At 45.5% G+C, this 19259-nt stretch overlaps 1 long non-coding RNA gene across 1 annotated transcript; it reads right to left on the minus strand.

Annotated features, from left to right (window-relative positions):
- Positions 1 to 16059: 16059 nt before the first annotated feature.
- LOC126494340 (uncharacterized) lies at positions 16060 to 18959 on the minus strand. The gene is made up of 3 exons (XR_007589980.1): positions 18818 to 18959; positions 16687 to 18643; positions 16060 to 16490 (listed from the first exon to the last, which is right to left on the minus strand). It is a non-coding gene; the product is annotated as an uncharacterized lncRNA (long non-coding RNA).
- Positions 18960 to 19259: the final 300 nt, after the last annotated feature.

Consider the following 19259-nt stretch of genomic DNA (forward strand, 5'->3'; position numbering starts at 1 on the left):
GCAACTCTGATAAAGGAAAACATTAATTGGGTGACTTACAGTTTCAGAGGTTTACTCCACTATTACTATGGCTGGACATGGCAGTGTTCAGGCAGGCATGGTGCTGAGAAGGAGCTCAGAGTTCTACATCTTGATATGCAGAAAACAGGAAGTGAACTGAGTTTATACTGAGTGTAGCTTGAGCATAAGAGACCTCAAAGCCCTCCCCCACATGCTTCCTCCAACAAAGCCACACTTCCTAGTAGTGCCATTTCTTATGAGCTTATGGGGCCAACTACATTCAAACTACCACACTAAACAATTGAATAGTAATCATCTATAAAAAACAGAGGAAGTTTTGATTGGCAATACAATGTGGATAAATGTTGAACATGTGCTCAATGAAAGATGAGAATCATAGAGAAGTCACAGAGTGGCTGTTGAGAGGTGGGACTGGTGAGTAGGAGGATTCGGAAAGTGAGGACTTTTCTAACATAATAAACACATCCTAAAATTAATTATGGTGGTGGTTACAGATTTAAGTTAATTTTGTTACACTGTATATATGTTTGTATTTGTGCTTAAAGGATTTTTGTATATTGATACAAATTTAAGGTTGATTTTTGTTATATGAATATTTATACTATTGTTTAAGGTATTATGTTTATACATCTCATTTAAAAATTAATATATAGTTAAGAAATACAAATTAATAGTCATCTGTAATAGACAAACTTATAGTCATGTTAGTTAGGTTTTTTTTAGATATGCAGAGACATATTTCAGATGGATAATCTTCAAACACTTCAAAGACCTACAGACTAAGGTATTTAAAATGTTTTAAGAACTTTAATTTTCTCGACTGTGAGACACATCTGCTCCTGGTAGCACCAATTACTTCAAGAGGAATTGAAGCTCAAAGCATCAGAGAAGCTCCTTATGGAGTTTGCTTTCAATGTGTCAAGGCTAGCCATCTGGGCAAGAAATTGCTTCCCTGGACTGCTTGACCATAATCTGTATAAACTGAACACACAGGACCCACTGGAAAATTACCACTAAACTTTGCCAAAACAAGGCAGAATGGTCCTTCAGGTTCCAGCTTCACAGAAGAAACTACCAGACATTCTGCAGGACACAGAAGAAAGCGACTAACAAACTGCCAATATAGGCAGGACAGTCTTTCAAATTTCCTGTCATTGAAAAGTCTGACACATATTATGGGCCTGTGGGCTGAAGATGGAGTCCCAACATTATAGAACAGGTGACTATCCAGTCAGTCAGATGTCTCTTTCATTTCTAGAGTTGTAGAAGTTGCTGGCAATGCACTTCCTGTTTACTCGGGTAATATTATATCCTTCTGGGGTTTTTGATGGAGTTGAAGGCTAGATAGTTATAATTATAGTTTTCCTTAGTTATGATAAAAGGTAAATTAGATATGAAACTTTAGATTCACAAAGACAGAATAGATGATAGAGTATTTTCTTTAATTTTGTCAAATGCAAATAGACTAGATATTGTAACTGTAATTCCTGCTTGATAACCGTTTTGTTATATGTAATTTTACTATGTTAAAGTTAAAGCCTTTCTTTTTGATTAGACAGAAAGGGGAAATGATGTGGGATGTCTCTCTGTATGCCATGAATGTATTTTATTACGATTGGTTAATAAAGAAGCTGATTAGGCCAATAGCCAGGCAGAAAATCCAAACAGATACAAGGAGAAAAAGGGCAGAGTTGGGGGAGATGCCAGTAGTCACTAGGGAAGCAAACTGTGAGGTAACAAGCCACAAGTCTCACAACAAAATATAGAATAATAAAACTGGGTTAATTTAAGTTATATGATCTAGCTAATAATAAGCTGAGCTAATAGGCCAAACAGTTTGTAATTAATATTAAGCCTCTGAGTGGTTATTTGGGAACTGGTGGGTGGGAGAGAAACCTCCAGTTACATATGGGTGTTTTGCCTGTACCTATGTCAATGTAATCTGTGTGACTGGTGCCAGCAGAGTCTAGAAGAGAGTACTGGATCCCTGGAACTGGAGTTACAGCCAGTTGTGAGCTGCCCATGGGTTCTGCTGTGAGTGGACACATGGATTCTGGGGATCAAACCTGGGTCCTCTGGAAGACCAACTTGTGCTCTTAACCATGAAGTCACCTCTTTAGCCCAGAAATTTCTTTCTTGTTACTCTACCTGACCCACACCAATCATTTCAGAGTAGCTGGAGAATTACAAGACATGCACCACACAAACTGAGATAAAGATACTCATTGACAAATCCATAGCCTCTTGTTTCCTTTGGAAACAAAAGCAAAAATGCTTCTTTGTAACATGAAGGGCCAGGCCTGCTTGTTTCTGTCCCACCCGGTACCCGACAACTGTTTAGCCCCAAAGAAAATCACACATAGGTCTCCATAAATTATAAGTTGATTGGCCCATTAGCTCTATCCTCTCACTGGATAACTCTCACATCTTGATTAACCCTTTTTCTGATCTATGTTAGCCATGTGGCTCAGTACTTTTTTTCAGTGGAGCAGATCACATCCTGCTGCTTCGGTGATCTGGGCAGGAGTGGGAAGAATCAACTTCCTCCTTCCCAGAATTCTCCTGTTCTCATTACATCATTTCTACTTCCTGTCTGGTTTTCCCGCCTATATTTCCTGCCTGGCCAATCAGCGTTTATTTAAAACATGATTGGCAGATTACAGACAATTCTCCTGCACCACTTCTTCTAAGCAATACACCTTTTAAGTTCCATTTTACAAATATATTTTTTTGAGTTCTGTTTTCAAACTAAAGCATTTTAAAAATATTTAGATTGGTATATTTTATCAGTCTCTCTTTTAATCCCATGTCTCTCAGCATCTGTTTTTTGTCCATCAGCCATCAAAAAAATTTATATTCAACACAATATTATACAGGATCCAGACTCCCTGTGTATTTCCCATCTTTATGTGCTTTTTCTTTTATAATATTTTTACTGTCTCTTTAAAGAATTTGTTTTATGTTTTAAAACTATTTATTTCTTTATATAACTGTCTTTATTCTTTTTTCTTTCTCTCCCAAGTCTACGTACATTTTATATATACACTGTGACCTGTTTAGAGGTTTTCGTTTTGTTTTGTCTGAATCTGTTTTCATTGTGTATCTGTAATTATTTTTTGACCAGGAGAATTTTTAAAATGCTAAGCAAGCATGGCTAGGACCAACATGGTAGATTTGGCTATTGACTCTGCCCCATTTGGCTTTCCAACATGGCAGAGGTATGTTCACTGCCAGCTCTGGGAGCCATGCTCACCCCTCGAACTCTGGGATGCAGCAGGTCCACGCTGCCACCAATCAGCTTGAAGCATGGTGCCCACAACCCCTTTTTGTTTGTATAAGTAAAAGCTAGATCTGCCACACAGTGTGAGGCTGATTAGACTCTCTGAACCAAGGCCTGTGTGAGACTGCAGAAACCTGCATGCAGTTTAGCTCATGGTGGCTGGCAGTTGGCTCACAGTTGTTGAGAGACACATCACTGCACTGTTGCCGGCATGAGACTGTGAGACTATGAAGCCCAGTGCGACTCCACTTCTTTGCATTCAGAACCTATTTTAAGCTTCCTCAGGTCTCAGTTGATCCATGCCAGACATTGGGCACCATTTATAACTGGAGGTTTCTCTTCCATCCACCAGTTCTTCTTCTCTGTATCGTTCCAATTTTAGTATGTGTGCTGCCGAAGCGAGCACAACCAGTTCTTGAATAACAACTCTGAGGCTTAATATTAATTACAGTCTGTTTGGTTTATTAGCTCAGGCTTATTATTAACTAGCTCTTACAACCTAAATTAACCCATATTTATTATCCTATAGTTTACCATGAGGCTCGTGGTTTCTTACATCACATCTTGCTTCTCTGGTAACTGCTGGCATCTCCTTGACTCCACCCTTTTTCTCCCTGTGTCTTTGTTTGGGTTTCTCACCTGGTTCGATTCTGCCTGACTACTGGCCAAATCAGATTCTTTATTAACCAGTGGTAATAAGACATATTCACAGCATACAGAGAGTCATCCGACATCACCCATACATGAAATAAAAAAAATAGTATTTTTTTTAAAGAGTAATGAATTTCTTTTTTAAGTCGGGGTCTTATGAAGCCAAGGCTGTTGAACTGCTAGGCCTCCAGATTTTACCTCCCAAGTGCTGGGGTTACAGGTATGTGCTATCCTGCCCAGCTAGGAATTTCTTATTAAAATAAATATTAAGATAAGGGGTACACCAACTTATATATTTTTCAAATGCCTTAACTTCAAGATGAATGTTCAAACATATATTACATTGGAGAAGAAGTTATGCTTTTGTTTCCACAGAAAATGAAAGGCTGTGGAGTCTTTCAAAGTTAGTAGAGATCAGAGCTGACTGGGGAAGACCCTCTGAAAATTCCAGTTGCAGACAGAAAGAAGTAAACCTGAAACAACTACAAGACAAAACAAAGGTTTAGTTTAGTGGTTTTCACAATTCAGTGTCTCTCAGCAGCTACGTGTGCTCATCAGCAATCAAAAAGTGTAAAGACAGCAGCACAGCACCTTACAGGACCCAGACTGCCTGTGCATTGTCCATCTTTACGTGGCTTATCCTTTTTATGTTATTTTATTTTTTCTTTAAAGACTTAAATTATTTATAAACTATGTTTTTTTCTGAAAAGAAAAAAAAGATAAAGTTTACAGAGTTGAGGCGATTGCTCAGTTGGTAAAGTGCCAAAAGAACCTGAGTTCAATCCCCAGAACTCACGTGAAAATAAAAAAAAAAAACTGAGTGTGGTGGTATATGCTTGCAATCGTATAAAAAATTAGTAAGTAGCCCAATGAATAAAGGTTGGGAGGCAGAGGCAGGTGGATCTCTGTGAGTTACAGCCCAGTCTCAGGACTACACAGTGAGAGAGTCTGTCACAGAATAAACAAACAGCAAAACAGCTGGTGGACTGGCTCAGTGGGTAAAAATGTTTGTTACCAAGCCTGATGAGACGATTTCAATGATAAGACTTTCTGGAAAGATAAAAGCTGCAGCAATCTGGAGATGTTACAGTGCTCAGGGCTGACCACAGCCAGAGGAAGGGAAAGAATTGGTGAAGCAAAGAGGGCTCTTAGGTCAGTGAACTTCTCAATATGCTACCTCAGGGACAAAAGCCACACAACACCAAGAGGTAACCTGACGGCAGCCACAGACAACGATGCGTCAACATGGATTCGCCCTTTGGAACAAATGCACTGCTCTGGGACCATCTGGGAGGCTTGTCTAGTAGAGCGGAGTATATGAAAAATTAGGTTTTGTGATCTTTATTTTGCTTGGCTTGTTTGGAGTTTGCCATGCTGAGGACTGAACCCATGGCCTTCCTTGCATACGCTAGGTGAGAGGGCTCTCACTGAGGTACAACCTAGTGCTCCCTCAACTCTTTCCCTTTTCTTTTAAGAAATGATCTCACTAAACTGTCCTGGTTGGGCTTGAACACACGCTCGACTATGCTTGTCTGTAATTTGCGATTTTTGACTCAACCTTCCGAATGTCTGAGATCACCAGCTTGTGTCTCAAGCTCAATTCCATCCTCGAGTCTTTCTGTTTTTCTGTTTTTAATGCTGTCTTTTCTCTAATTTTCCTTCTTTTTATTTGTTTGTTTATTGTCTTTTTGAGATAGGGTCTCACTCTGTCACCTGGATCACATTGGGATTACCCACACATCTGTCCTCTTTCTGCTGGATTTCACTATGAACTTAAAATAAGTAAACAAGAAACTGTCAAGTTCTGGTTCTCATGGAGCCCATCCTGCAGGAGTCTGTGTGTGTGTTGTGTGCATTTGTGCACGCATGTGTATGCATGTGTGTACACATGCGTGTACAGATGCATGAGTGTGCGTGAAAGCAGATATGTGGAAACCAGAGATCGATGTCAAGTTTCTTCTGACATCTACCTTACCTTTCCAGACAGCATCTCTAACTAAAGCTGAGGTTCACCATTGGCCAGATTGGTTGGCCAGTGAGCTCTGGGGACCCGACTTCTTCTTCTCCTCAGGGTTATGGATATTCACATGCGCACTAGCTTTTACCTGGGTGCTGGAGAGCCAGACTCATTCGTGTGCTTGCACAGCAAGGCTTTACTCACTGAGCCACCTTTGTCACGTAGTCTTCCCCACGACCACGTAGTCTTCCCCACGACCACGTAGTCTTCCCCACGGCTATGTAGTCTTCCCCACTGCCACGTAGTCTTACCACTGGAAACTCTGTCCTAGGCTCTAGCTGGGCAAGATGAATATAAGGGTATCTTGTCCAGGAAGCTTCAAGCTGCTTCTACACAGACAGTTCTTGCTTGTTTATCTTCAATATTTTATGTTTCTAAACTAGTAATTTACACACAGTGAGCATATAATATGTGCATCAAAGCAAACAAAACCAAACCCAGATTAAATCAAACCAACACATATACATTCACCCCCTCCCCCATACACACAAACAGAAGGTAGTGATTTCACTACATTTGTGGGTGTTTGCTTTGTCTCACTAAGTAACCTAGGCTGGATTTGAACTCTTTATCTTTCTACCCCAGCCTCCTGAGTGTTGGAATAATAGACATTTGGGTATAGTGGCTACTTCTGCTTCTAGAAGTAGAATCATATAGGTAGTCTATGTAATTGGCAGCAACTTGACCAACAAAAACAGTTAAAAAGCCTGGACACAATATAACCCCCCAGAAAGGGTCAGCAAGACAGACAGAGCAAAGTAGCCTGCCATTCCCACCCTCCTCACACACACACACACACACACACACACACCCCCCCCCCGCTCCCGCCAGCACTGCAGCTGCTTCTGTCTAGGGATTGTTTGCTGATCTGAAGGGATGGCTAACACTCACCACCTATAACTTCACAAAGCTGTAAGGGGAAGCTAGAATCCCAGGCCTGCCAACAATTGCAGGCTGCTGAACACAGCTCTCCCTGCCGGCTCTGATTTCAAAGGGCAGCACCTCAGGAGGAGGGGTACCCTCGAGTAACACAGCTGTGGAAGACTACAGCCTGGCCGCAAGCCCATGGGTAGCCCAGATGTTGACAAAGGAGGTGCCAGATGGCTGATGTCACCAGGCACCTGAAAAAAAGCAAGAGAAATCCTCCCTGGAAAAGAGCGTCCATCACCCCAGGACCCTAACCTCCTACAACTAATTCTTCACTGTATGTTGAGTGCTGAAGAGAAGCCAGATGTAGCTATAAAAATAAACTCCAATTACTCTGTCCAAGAGGGAGGTCACACTCAAACATGTTGTCCACAAAGTACAGGTACCTCGTATTTTTCCTCCATTTCTTCCTGTGTCCTTCCCTTCCCCCATGTGAGTGCAGAAGCCCCGGGAGGCCAGAAGAGGACATCAGATCATCTGGAATTGGAGTTACAGGATGCTGTGAGTGACCATGTGCCTGCTGGGAACCAAACCTGGGTCCTCTGCAGGATCAGCAAGGGCTTTTAACTCCTAAGCCAGTCCGTCCATCTGTCTGTTGTATCCATTCTGTCCCATCCCAGCACCCCCATTGCCCCCGCTGTCCTGACGTTTTGAGATAGGGTCCTCACACTAAATCTGAAGTCTTCTGTCTCAGCTAGACCGGCAGACTAGCCAGCCCCAGGGTCTGTCCATTTCCAGCCCCCAGTACTGAGTAGAGTGTGCTCCACCATACCTGGCTTCCCACTTGGGTGCCGGAGATCTGAACTCAGGTCTTTATGCTTGTGCAGTGAACACTTTACCCATAGAACCGTCTTCCCAAGCCAGCCTTTGCTTTTTGAGTCCAGGTTTCATATAGTCCACACTGACCTCAAACTCACTATGTAGGCAAGGCTGGCCTTGAACTCCTGGCCCTTTTGTCTTTACTCCCCAAGCTGGGTACCACAGTCTGTTTGTAAAGAAAGGACATATTTTCCTGCAAAAGGATGCTCTTGACAGTGTGGCTTTTACCTCACCCCATTATACTCCAGATATTTTGTTTCTCATAAAATTTGGAATTTGCTTTGAACTGTGGCACTCAAAGTTTTCCTTTTATCTATCCTACTTATTTATTTAAACGTTTATTTTTTAGTGACGTGTATGTGGGGGAGTCTATGTCCTCAGAGGTGAGAAGCATTGGATTCCCCTGGAGCCAGAGTTACAGGCAGGTATGAGCCACCGGCATGGGTGCTGGGAATCAAACTCCAGCCCTTGGTAAGAGCTGTGCACACCCTTAACCACTGCATTATCTCTCCACTTGTGATCTCTTGTTCGGAGTCTCCCTATGTAGCCTGGGCTGGCTTGGAACTCACTGTGTAGATGAAGCTGGTCTCAAATTCACAGAGAGCCACTTCTGCTCCTGAAGTGTGACTCTCTTAAAAGAAACTTTTTGTTGTTGTAGTCTTTTGAAACAGTTGCATTATACTGTAGCCCAGGCTGGCCTATAGCTCAGGCTGGCCTCCAATTTTTTTTGGGGGGGGGGGCAGGAGAGAGCAACAGATTCCTGGGAGCTGGAATCACAGGTGTTTTTGAGCTACCTGTCATGAGTGCCTGCTAGAGGACTCTGGTCTGAGCCATTTCTCCAGCCTGGTTTCTGACTTTTGGCAGTCTACCTGCCTCAGCCTCCCAGGTGCTGGGATTGTGGGCAGGAGCCACGACATCCAGTTAAAACAAAACCAAACAGAAAAACCTACATTTAAAATAAAAATTCTGCCAGACATGGTGGCATATGCCTTTAATCCCAGCACTGAGGTGGCAGACAAAGGTGGCTCTCTGAGTTTAAGGCCAGTCTGGCCTACATGGTGAGTTCCAGGACAGCCAGGGCTACATAGAGAGACCCTGCTTTAAAAAAAATAAAACCAAAAATTAATTAATTAATTAATTAAGAAAAGATAGAGCTACTTTTTGAGACTATAATGTAATTACATCATTCCTCCTCTATCTTCCTCCCGCCAAACCCTCTTGTCTGCCCCTCTTTGATCTCTTTCAAATTCGTGGCCTCTTTTTTATTAGTCATTGTTATATGCATGCATCTATATGTAAATGTACTCCTAAGTACATAAATATAGTCTGCTCTGTCTATGTAATGTCACCATGTGTTTTCAGGACTGACCATTTGGTATTGGGTAGCGATTGGTGTGCTCATCCCTAAGGAAGATTCCACTCTTAGCATTGCCTAGAGTTTTTCGTTAGGACTGAGGCCTTCTGGGCTTTTCCTTGTTCATTTTGGCATGTTTGTTGCTCTCTGTGTTCAGCTCAAGTTTAGACAGTCATGTTGGTGAGATTTTATGTAGCTTTCTACATTCCTAGGAGACACAGAATCACAGCAAGCTCCCTGATCCTAGGCTCTCACGATCTTTCCACAGTTTCCCTGAGTCTTGGGTATGAGCTGTATTATGGATGCTTTCTGTCAGGACTGGGAACCCATGTTTTTAATAGAGCATATTTATACATGAAGAACAATTAGTAGTGGATTGAGTTTGAGGGAAGAACTTAGAGGAAATGAAAAACCGCAATGGTTGATATGCACTGTTGACACAGCCTCTGGCTTCCTAGTGGAAATTTTAGCATCAAATCTCTGCTACCTCTACCACTGAGACCATGAATCTGCACTTCTGGGGGACCCAGGGCACTGTCAACAGAAGTCCCGATGTACCAGGCAGGTGTCAACAGCGGTCAGAGCAGAGAACTAACAGACAGTGACAGATCTGTGTGTTCCTTGTGCCCCACTGCTCCCTCTACCCCACTGCTCCCTGTACCCCATTGATGCCCTGTACCCCACTGCTGCCTGGTACTCCACTGTTCCCACTGTTCCCCACTGATAACTGACTTGCCTCTTGCTTAGGTGAAAAAGATTTAGATGGCTTATGCCCATAAGCTCAGTACTTGGGAGGCTGAAGCAAGAGGATCATCTCAAGTTTGAGGCCAGCCTGGGCTACATAGTGATTTAGAGACTGTCCTTGACTTAGCATTTGACCCAGTCCCATACAAATAAACAAACAAATACAAAACAAACAGATATAAAAGACACAGAGGGTTGAAAGGAAGAAAAGACTAAAAAGCCATTTTTTTCTTGGGTAATAGAGGAAGGAAATTTGTAGTTACATTTCATTTGTGTTTTAACAAATAAAGCTTGCCCAAAGATCAGAGTGCAGAGCTAAGCCTCTAGAGGCCAGATGGTGGTGGCACACACCTATCATCCCAGCATTTAGGAGATGGAGACAGAAGGGTCAGGAAATGTTCAAAATCCATCTTGGCCCCAAAAGACCTTGTCAGAAGAAAAATTAAAAATAAATAAGGATGGAAATATAATAATACACTCATAATATGTACATGTTAATAAAAAATAAAATTATCTGGGTCTGGTAACACAGTCTTACAATGTCAGCACCAAGGCAGGAGAATTGCTATGAGTTTGAAGCTAGCCTGACCTGCATAGTGAATGCTAGGCCAGACAGGGTTACATAGTAAAACTCTGACAAAAAAAATCAAAATTAGTTAAATAAATAATTCATTCATAGACAAAGAGACTCAACTATGTAAGTACATCCGTACTGAAACTAGTCTACACTCTGAATGGAACCCCAGTGAAAATCCCCATAACTTAAAATATATAACTAAATAAATGTGACAAAATGATCACAACAAAATAAAACAATGCAAAAGTCCATCACCAGAAGGGATAAACACATCGCCGTCTGTCCAGAGGCTGAACGAGGCAGACAGACAGACAGCCTGCAATGACAAGAGTGTGTTCAGACAGGCCAGCAGTGCGTGCACCCACGCCAGCCTGAGGGCTCAGAAATATGTACATAAAATTGTACATCTAAGCGAGGAAGGGATTGGATGCAAATTAGGATGTGAGTCGAGAAGGCCTGTGATGAGACAGGGCACACGGCGGGTTCTGAGAAGCTGGTACTGACCCACATTGGGGCCTGAAGTGATTAGACAAGTATTTGCTTTGTAGTAAACTATCTTGTATATCTTCTAGAGATGGAATATCTTTTACAACAGTGATCTAGGACATTTCTCGCCTATCAAAATGGGAGTGTCATAGGTGCTGCAAGACCATATATAAAATACACGTTCAGTTTTTACTTTTAGTCAGTTATTTATTTTCCCGAGTGTTCTGCTTGCATGTATGTATGTGACTACGGTGTCTGAGGAGGCTGGAAGAGGGTGTTGGGTCTCCCAGAACTGGAGTCACAAGCAGCTGTGAGCCACCATAAGGGTGGCAGGAACCAAACCATGGTCCTCAGTGAGAGTAGCAAGTTCTTCATCACTGAGCCACCTCTTTAGTCTCTGTTATTTTTTGCTCTTACTAATTTGTCTCAGTTTGTAGCCTAGGCTGGCCTGGAACTCCAGATCCTTCGGCCTCAGCCTTCTTTGTGCTAGGATCACGGCTGGTGCCACCACACCTCGCCGAGATAAGCAGACGCTTAACTAAACCTTAACAGAGGCCATAGGAAAGGGAGTGGCCTGGACTGAGCCCAAGAAGATTGCTAAAGGCTGCAAATTTGCCATCGTTGATTCAGAAGGGCAAGGAACAGGGCCACCAGAGGTAGCTCCAAGTCCCACTTCCACAGGACAAAACTAAACGAAACAAATCCACAGCATTGTCCTCCCTCCTGGCCTCACTAAAACTATTTTTCAAGACTGTTTTGTTTCCTTGAGTGTTCCGAGACCAGGACGATGACTGGAGCCCAGAAGGAAACAGGCCTCAGAGAAGGAGCCTTCTTACTAATGCTCTAGTTTCTGGGCCTGTGCACAATGGTCCACTTGCCTAGGTGAGGGCTGCTCCCTGTGTAGCAGGGAATCCTTGCAGCTCAGTGACCCTGGTACCAACTTTGCCCATCTAACTTACATGCTAAGAGAGACCCGGGCTGCTGGGGATGTGGGTTGGTGGTGAGTGGTCGGCTAGGATGGACAGGACCTAGTTTCAGTCCCCAGTATGTGAAAAGAGGAAAAGGGGGAGAGAGAGATCTGGGGGGAATTTAGCTCTGAGTTTTATCCTCACTGGCGACTTCTTACAACACATCTGGAAATGGAGTCATGCCTGGGGAAGTCTTGGCTTGGTGGAGGATCCCAGACCAACCCTCCCATTTAAAACAGTTAATTAATGTTTGTTTGTTTGTTAAAATGGTTTGTCTTTATTTTTAATTATGTCTGTGTATCTGTGCCTCTGTAGAAGTACAGGTACCTGCTGAGGCCAAAGGAAGGCATCGGCTCTCCTGGAGCTGGAGTTATAGATGGTTGTGAGATGCCCAGTGTAAGGGCTGGCATCAAGCTCAGGTCCCTAGGGCAGGAAGCGCTCTTCACCCGTAAGCCATCTCTCCACCACCTCTTATGAAAATTTTGAATCATCTTGAGTCGTCTACTCTGCAAAGGATAGCATTTAGAAAACGTAAAGTTCTGGGAAAACTGCTGGATAGGGAAGTGTGCTGGCTGCACAAGCATGAGAACCCGAGTTCGGATCCCGGCTCATAGTCAGGAAGAGCTGAGTTCGTGTGGCCTCAGATCTGCATGTAAGTCCAGCATGGTGGGGGCAGACAGGAGGTTTTCTGAGATGGGCTGGCCGCCAGCCTAGCTATAGTCCCAGGTTCAGGGCAAGACCCCAGGTCACATGAATACAGCTGAGAATGCAGACCAGGACACCCGCAGTCCTTCTCTGTCCTCTGTGCACATGTACACAGATCTGTGTGCCCATATATGCATAAGTGCATAAACACATATGCACCCACACGCGCACACATACACACACGCACATACACACGTGCGCACATACATACACACGCGCATGCGCGCACACACACACACACATGCACGCACAGTAAAATGTAAAGGAAACCAGGTGTGGTGCCACATGCTTGTAATCTAAGACTTGGAGGCTGAGGGAGGAGGCTTTCCAAGAGCTCCAGGCTAGCCTGGCTATATAGTGGAATCCTGGTTCCCCTAAACCAAATCCAGCAAAGCCAGAAGAGTAGCAGAAGTTAAATAAAACAAAGAGCACCCCCCAAAATAATAGTACCAAAAGTGGGTGATGTTTTGGAGCTGGCAAGATGATTCAGTTTGCTTGTGAGAGTGTGATTTACTAATACCCTGGAAAACATCTCAGAACATAAAACATATGCCTCCCTCGGACCGGAAACTCCTCTAGGAATTTACCAATGGGAAGTGAGAATCTCTTGCGCAGAGAGACTGGGATGTGAATGATCACAGCAACAGCATGACTGCTCCAAACTGAAAACAACCCAGATGCCCGCCGAGGGGCGAAGAGCTCCTCAGAACCCTTTGCCACCATCAGAAGGACAAGACAACATTGAGCAAAACCAGGCCACCTGTGATCTTAGCTCCCCGGAGATCTAGGGGAAAGACCTTGAGGATCAGGCCAGCCTGGGCTACACTTGAAGATCCTATCTTCAAAACTAAAACCAAATGGGACAAAATAAGAAGCCAGACCTTTAAAGGGCTTCGCAGACTGACTCCAGACATCCCGGACTCTGGAACAGACACTAGGAAGGGGATCAGAGGTTGCCTGGAGCTGGCAGAGTAGGAAGGATCAGAGGTTGTCCAGAGCAGGTGGGGTAGCAGGGATCAGAGGTTGCCCGGAGCAGAGCGGGCGGAGTGGGAGGGATCTTCTGAAGGGACTGAACAGGCAGCTTCGCGCGAACTAGACTGAGATCAGCTTGGTTATCTATTCATTATCTTCTAGCTGCCCGGCCTTGGGTAAAGTACTCAGTGGCTCAGTAAGGCCTTGAACTCACTCTCTGGCCTAGACTAATCTCGAACAGGAAGTCTTCCTGTCCCACACTTGCCTGAGTGCTGGGATCACAGGTATTGCCATCATGCCCAGCTTAAAGTCTCTTACCGAGGCTGGCACTTCCCTGGGCATAGCAGGTGACAGTGTGTTTTCCTTTTGAGCTTTCCTATGGGCTTATGTTGCCATGAGAATGTAATGCTGGCTTTGAACTCAACACATAGCTGATACCAGGCATTTGCCACCATGCTATTTTACAAATATCTTACTTATTTTTAAAAGTTCGTGTGTGGCGGCGTGTGCGTGAGTTCATGTATGTGTGTGTGAGCTTGCATGCACAAATGAGTACAAGGGGGCTGCAGAGGCCAGAAAAGGAAGGACCTCTGCTACCCTAGGTGCTAGGACTCCAATCCTCCTCAAGAGCAGCACTCCCAGCCCCCACCCCATTCCCCTGCTTTTCTCTGCTTTAGAGAAGGTCTCACAGCCTCAGCCTCCTGAGTGAGTATATGCTTCCATGTTGGGCTTAATTCTTTTTTTGTTATGTTTTTTCCGAAGCTAGCCCTATTTGTATTTAAAAGCAAATTGAAAACAAAGCAGGCAATAGTCATTCTTGCACATGGCCCAGAACCTCGGCTTTTAGTAAGGACCAACCACTGCTTCACACGCGAGGTGCATTGGACACCATCTAAGCATGCTGCGTAAAGTAACTCACCCGGGTCCATGAGGAAGAGAGTCCATTCTCCCATTTTGCAGATAAGCAAAGCAAGGCACACAGGGGATGCTTACTAAATCCCTGTAGAGTATCCCTAAAGAACAAAACAAAACAAACAAAAACCAGAATGGAATTCCCTGGGGTTGGGGAGAGAAGTGGGAATTTGGGGTTAGAGCCAGAATCTAAAGATTAGTCAGGTTTGGAGGCTTCAGCACTGTCTTCGGAATGTGCCGTGTCAACCTGGGAATTCTTTAAATGCAGAGATTCTGGACTGTGCTGGGCCTGGGCAGACTTAAACAATCCGCAAGTTGAGCAAGGCCAGATGCCTGTTCAAACCCCGTTGTCTCCAGCTGAAACTCTTAATGTTTCTGTCTTAACCTTGCGTGTGTGCGTGTGTGTGTGTGCGTGTGTTAATGTATGCGTGTGTTCCTGAGTACACACTTGTGCAGATGCTCACACATGTGCGTTCCCGTGGAGGGTGGCATCCAGTGTCTTCATTAGTCTCATCTTTTGAGACAGGGTTTCTTCCTTCCCTTCCCCTGCTGCCCCAGTTCTGGGGTTATAGGTCAACGGCGCTGCCACTACATGGCTGTGCCGTGGATCGAGCCCAGCTTCTCACACCTGCACGACAAGCCACTTGCCACTTGAGCCACCTGCCCGGCTACTAACTTGCATTTTGGGAAAGGGATGATATGGCATTCTCTGGGGACTTGCAGTCTCAGCACACCTGAGATTTCTCTGCCCACAACCCTTGATCTTGAGGGGTCTCCATTCTCTGGTTCTCTAGGTTTGGCCAGGTACCCTTCCCCGCTCTTACCCTGGGACACCACCACCAGCTTCCTTTTCTTGTTATCCCTAGTAGAGCCTGGGCATGAAAATGGGGGGGGGGGGGAGCCAGGTGTTATCCTGTATGGCCTTGGGATGGTGGCTCTCTCTGTCTGGGCTGGCAGCGCTCGTCATAGTGACAACTTCTCAGTGTGGTCGGTGTGCCCATCTTAGGTACTTTAACATGTCTTAGCATAGATATTTGAAACTCTTATCTGGGCATGGTAACAGTCACCTAGAATCCAAGCGCTCGGGAGGTAGAGGCAGGAAGAACAGGAGTCAACACCATTTCCATGCTGCATGCTGAGTTTGAGACCAGCCTGGGCTGCATGAGACCACTGTGCATTTTCAATCAGCCAATCAATTGCATGAGTTCACCTGGTTGGGACTTGGAAACATGAACCCGTGGTAAGAAGGGAAGCTGGTTCTGCCTCTTCAAAGTGATCGAAGCCCAGGAATGGTTTTAGAGTCAACGACTTTGCGACTTTGCTGTAGCAGCCCTCAGGCCTTAGTGCGCATCTGACTGGGGAGCAGCTGCACTCACCCTGGCTCAGTGAGCTCCGGAAGGGCCAGCTCCTGCCCTGGCGAGCCTTGATCTGACTTTTTTTTTTTTTTTTTTTTTTTTTTTTTTGTCAAGCTCTAACAACAGAACACAAATTGGGAAACACAAATACAAATGTGCAATTTCAGAAAGCAATTATGTACCTGATTTAGAGGCTCTTTTTTTTTTTTCATTTAAAACCAGCATGAACCAGGTGTGGTGGCGCATGCTTTTAATCCCAGCACCCAGGAGGCAGAGACAGGCGGATCTCTGTGAGTTCAAGCCTAGCCTGGTCTACCAAGCAAGTTCCAGGACAGTCGAGGCTGTTATACAGAGAAACCCAGTCTCGAAAAACCAAAAACCAAACTAAAACAAAACCCAGCATTTCAAGCCTGGCCTGATAGGTTGTGCCTGTAATGCACGGGTGACTGAGGCAGGAGGATTGCTGAGAATCTGAGGCCGGTTGGAGATATAAAACAACACCGTGTGTTACTGGAAAGATGACTGGGCTTAAGCGCACGGGCTGCTCTTGCAGAGGACCGGGGTCTGTTTCCTAGCGCTCACCGGCAGCTCACAGCCACTTGTAGCTCCAGTTCCAGGGCATCTGACATCGTATCTGGCCTTTGTGAACATGAGGCACTCATGTAGTACACAAACATATATTCGGGCAAAACACTCATACACCTGAAATAAAAATAAGCAAATTTTGGAAAGAAGGGAAGGGAGTGGAGAAAAAATGTATAGCTCAAGAAAAACAATGAAGAAATAAGTAAATTTTTCAAAAGGATGAAATTAAATAATAAGCTAAAAGAATGGCACAATATAGACCTCCATAAGGTTTCCCAATGTCCGCAAAAGGGTAGAGAAGGAAGCGGCTCACCCGCGTGACCCCTCTCACTGCACCGGGTCCCAGACTTCCAGTGTTTGGTTGGATCCTCAAGGAACTGGCCAAGCTTGCAAGCCATTTTTAGATCTGTGGGACCTAAAAATGCATATAACGTGTTCCCGTGTAAGCCCGCGAAGGTTTGAGTTCTCACGGGAGTCAGACGTTGATGTTGGGCGTCTTTGTCAGCCATGTCTCACCTTTGACATTGCATTCTATGCGTGTGGGTGCTCTGCCTGCATTTATATCTTGCACTGTGCACATGCAGTGACCTTGGTGGTCAGAAGCAGGACATCAGACCCCCCAGCACTGGAGTGAGACACCGCATGGGTGCCAGAAGTCCGAGCCGGGTCCCCCAGAAAAGCAACCAGTACTCTAACCATGGATCCATCTTTTCAGCCCACCACTTTGTGGCTTCTTCTTTGTCTTGTTGTTGTTGTTGTTGAGACTAGATCCCTCCCTGGACCTGGAGCTCACCTGCTACTTTGGCTTGGTAGTCCAGAGGACCAGGCTGAGAGAAAGCTCTACACCTGGTTTTGATGTTGCCAAAGGCCATTCCATTTCTCAGATATTTGGCATTGCTGTAGACACACCAACCTTGCCTGGCTCTGCATCCACCAGGAAGTTTCCACGATGACCCTGTAGCTTAAAGGTGGAGCAGGAAGCAAGGACTGGAGCTGGGTGAGGAAGTCTCTAGCAAGCAACCTGTGGCAGGCTAGCTGGGCTCTCAGTCTTTGGCGGAAAACAAATGTACCTTGTGTAGGCCCAGCTAGGATTTTCTGGGGGTGTCCCCTGGGCATAGTGTGTCTGACAAAATGCAGGACACCCTATTACATCTTAATTCCAGATCTATAACAAGTATTTAGCATATTTGAGCTTCCTTTTTCTTTTTTCTTTTTTGAGGTGTGGGGTCTCCTGTAGCCCAAGCTGGCCTCACACTCACTAGGTCACCGAAGCTGGTCTGAGCTCCTAATTCTCTTCCCCCACTCAAGTTCTGCATTCGCAGGTCTCCCCGCATGATATTTGAGATAAACGAAAAAAATTATTTATGGTTTGATCTGAGAGACACATTTAACTGAACATTCTGCACTTTTATTTGCTAGACCTGGCAACTCCAGCTGGACAGGAAGTTCAAGGAAGGATCCAGGTTCTAGTCTTGAGACTGCTTTAAGCAGGCAAGCACAATGGTAATCACCTCGCAGGCCTCTGGTGCCCAACACAGAGCCCCCACTCCTCCTCCTGGGTGATGGTGATCACCCGGGCTAGACCTAGGACCTATGCTGTCTAGGTCAGGTTAGTGCAGAGACAAGCCTTTAGAAGGGCGCGAGGGTGCGCACAACCAGTTAAGAAGGCTTGGTGCAAAAGAGACCCGCAGCTCACACATAGTTAAGTAGGTGTTCTTAACACTGAGGGCCTTAGGACTCACTGGGTGAGCGTGAAAAATACACACATTTCTGCACTAGTACCCCCAAGTCAGTCGGCCTGGGGTGGGGTCCAGATACTTGTATTCTTAAAAGTTCCCAGAGGTTCCAGCGACCTGCCACGGTTAACAAACTGCAGGAGTCTGGGCAGCTTCCAGGGATGGTTTCAAAGCTGGCCCAGCGCGGCCTCAGGCCGCCTCCCTCCCATGGCAGGGACAAGCGGATGCGGAAGGACTGAAGCAGGACCTGGGCCATACCCCTGTCCCATCAGTGCCCTCCTCTGCACACCCCGCGCCTCTGGGACCCCAAAGAATGACGCCTGGATTCCAAGGCAGGAGCAGTCTCTACCTGCCAGCGCTGGCTGCGGGTCCCAAAAATGTTCTACCCACAGCGGGCTCCGGCCGCCAGCGCCTGGGCGTGGGGGCAGCGAATCCGAGAGCGCAGGCGGCCGACATGGCCAGCGCTAGGCGGCGCCCGAGAGCACCGAGTCCCCTCCAGCATGGGTCTTGGGGCAGAGGTCTCCAGCTGAGATCCTGGGGGGAAATATAACAGCACCCGGTGTCGGGGTCTCGGAGTTGGTGCCGGAGTTGGGTCGAGAAGGAGCGTGGATTTGGAGAGGGGGCCCAGAGCAGGGGTTCTGAAGCTTGGGGTCGCGAGAGTGCGCTCTGGTGCGAGCATGGCTTTCTAATGGTAGGGCCAGGTCTCACCTTTCTCAGGGTGACAGGTAGGTTCCCTTCAGGTGACCCCTCCTCTCATGCCAGCTGAGCATCGCTGTTAAACCAATCTGGAAGAGTCTTCATGCTGTGCTTCAGCGGACTGTTGATTGGCAAGAAAATTACATTGCTGACAAGCGATCCTGTCTCCGGAAAACAAAAGCGAAACAAAGAAAAGAAAAAAGAAAATCACATTGTTTCTAAATACAAGAAATCCATCAAAACAGATCGAAAGGAATGCATTTCCTATGATGGTGTGACAGGAGAGAGATCTCACATCCAGGATCCTGAAATACGGCAGCATCCGGAATCGAGAAGAAGCACATTTTGCTGAGAATTCTGTTCATTTATTATTCTCTCTCTCTCTCTCTCTCTCTCTCTCTCTCTCTCTCTCTCTCTCTCTCTCTCTCTCTCTCTCTCTCTCTTTCTCTCTGTG

Source organism: Alexandromys fortis, unplaced genomic scaffold (genome assembly GCF_014885135.2).
Source record: "Alexandromys fortis isolate MF-2015 unplaced genomic scaffold, M_Fortis_MF-2015_v1.1 scaffold_29, whole genome shotgun sequence".
Classification (NCBI taxonomy): domain Eukaryota; kingdom Metazoa; phylum Chordata; class Mammalia; order Rodentia; family Cricetidae; genus Alexandromys; species Alexandromys fortis.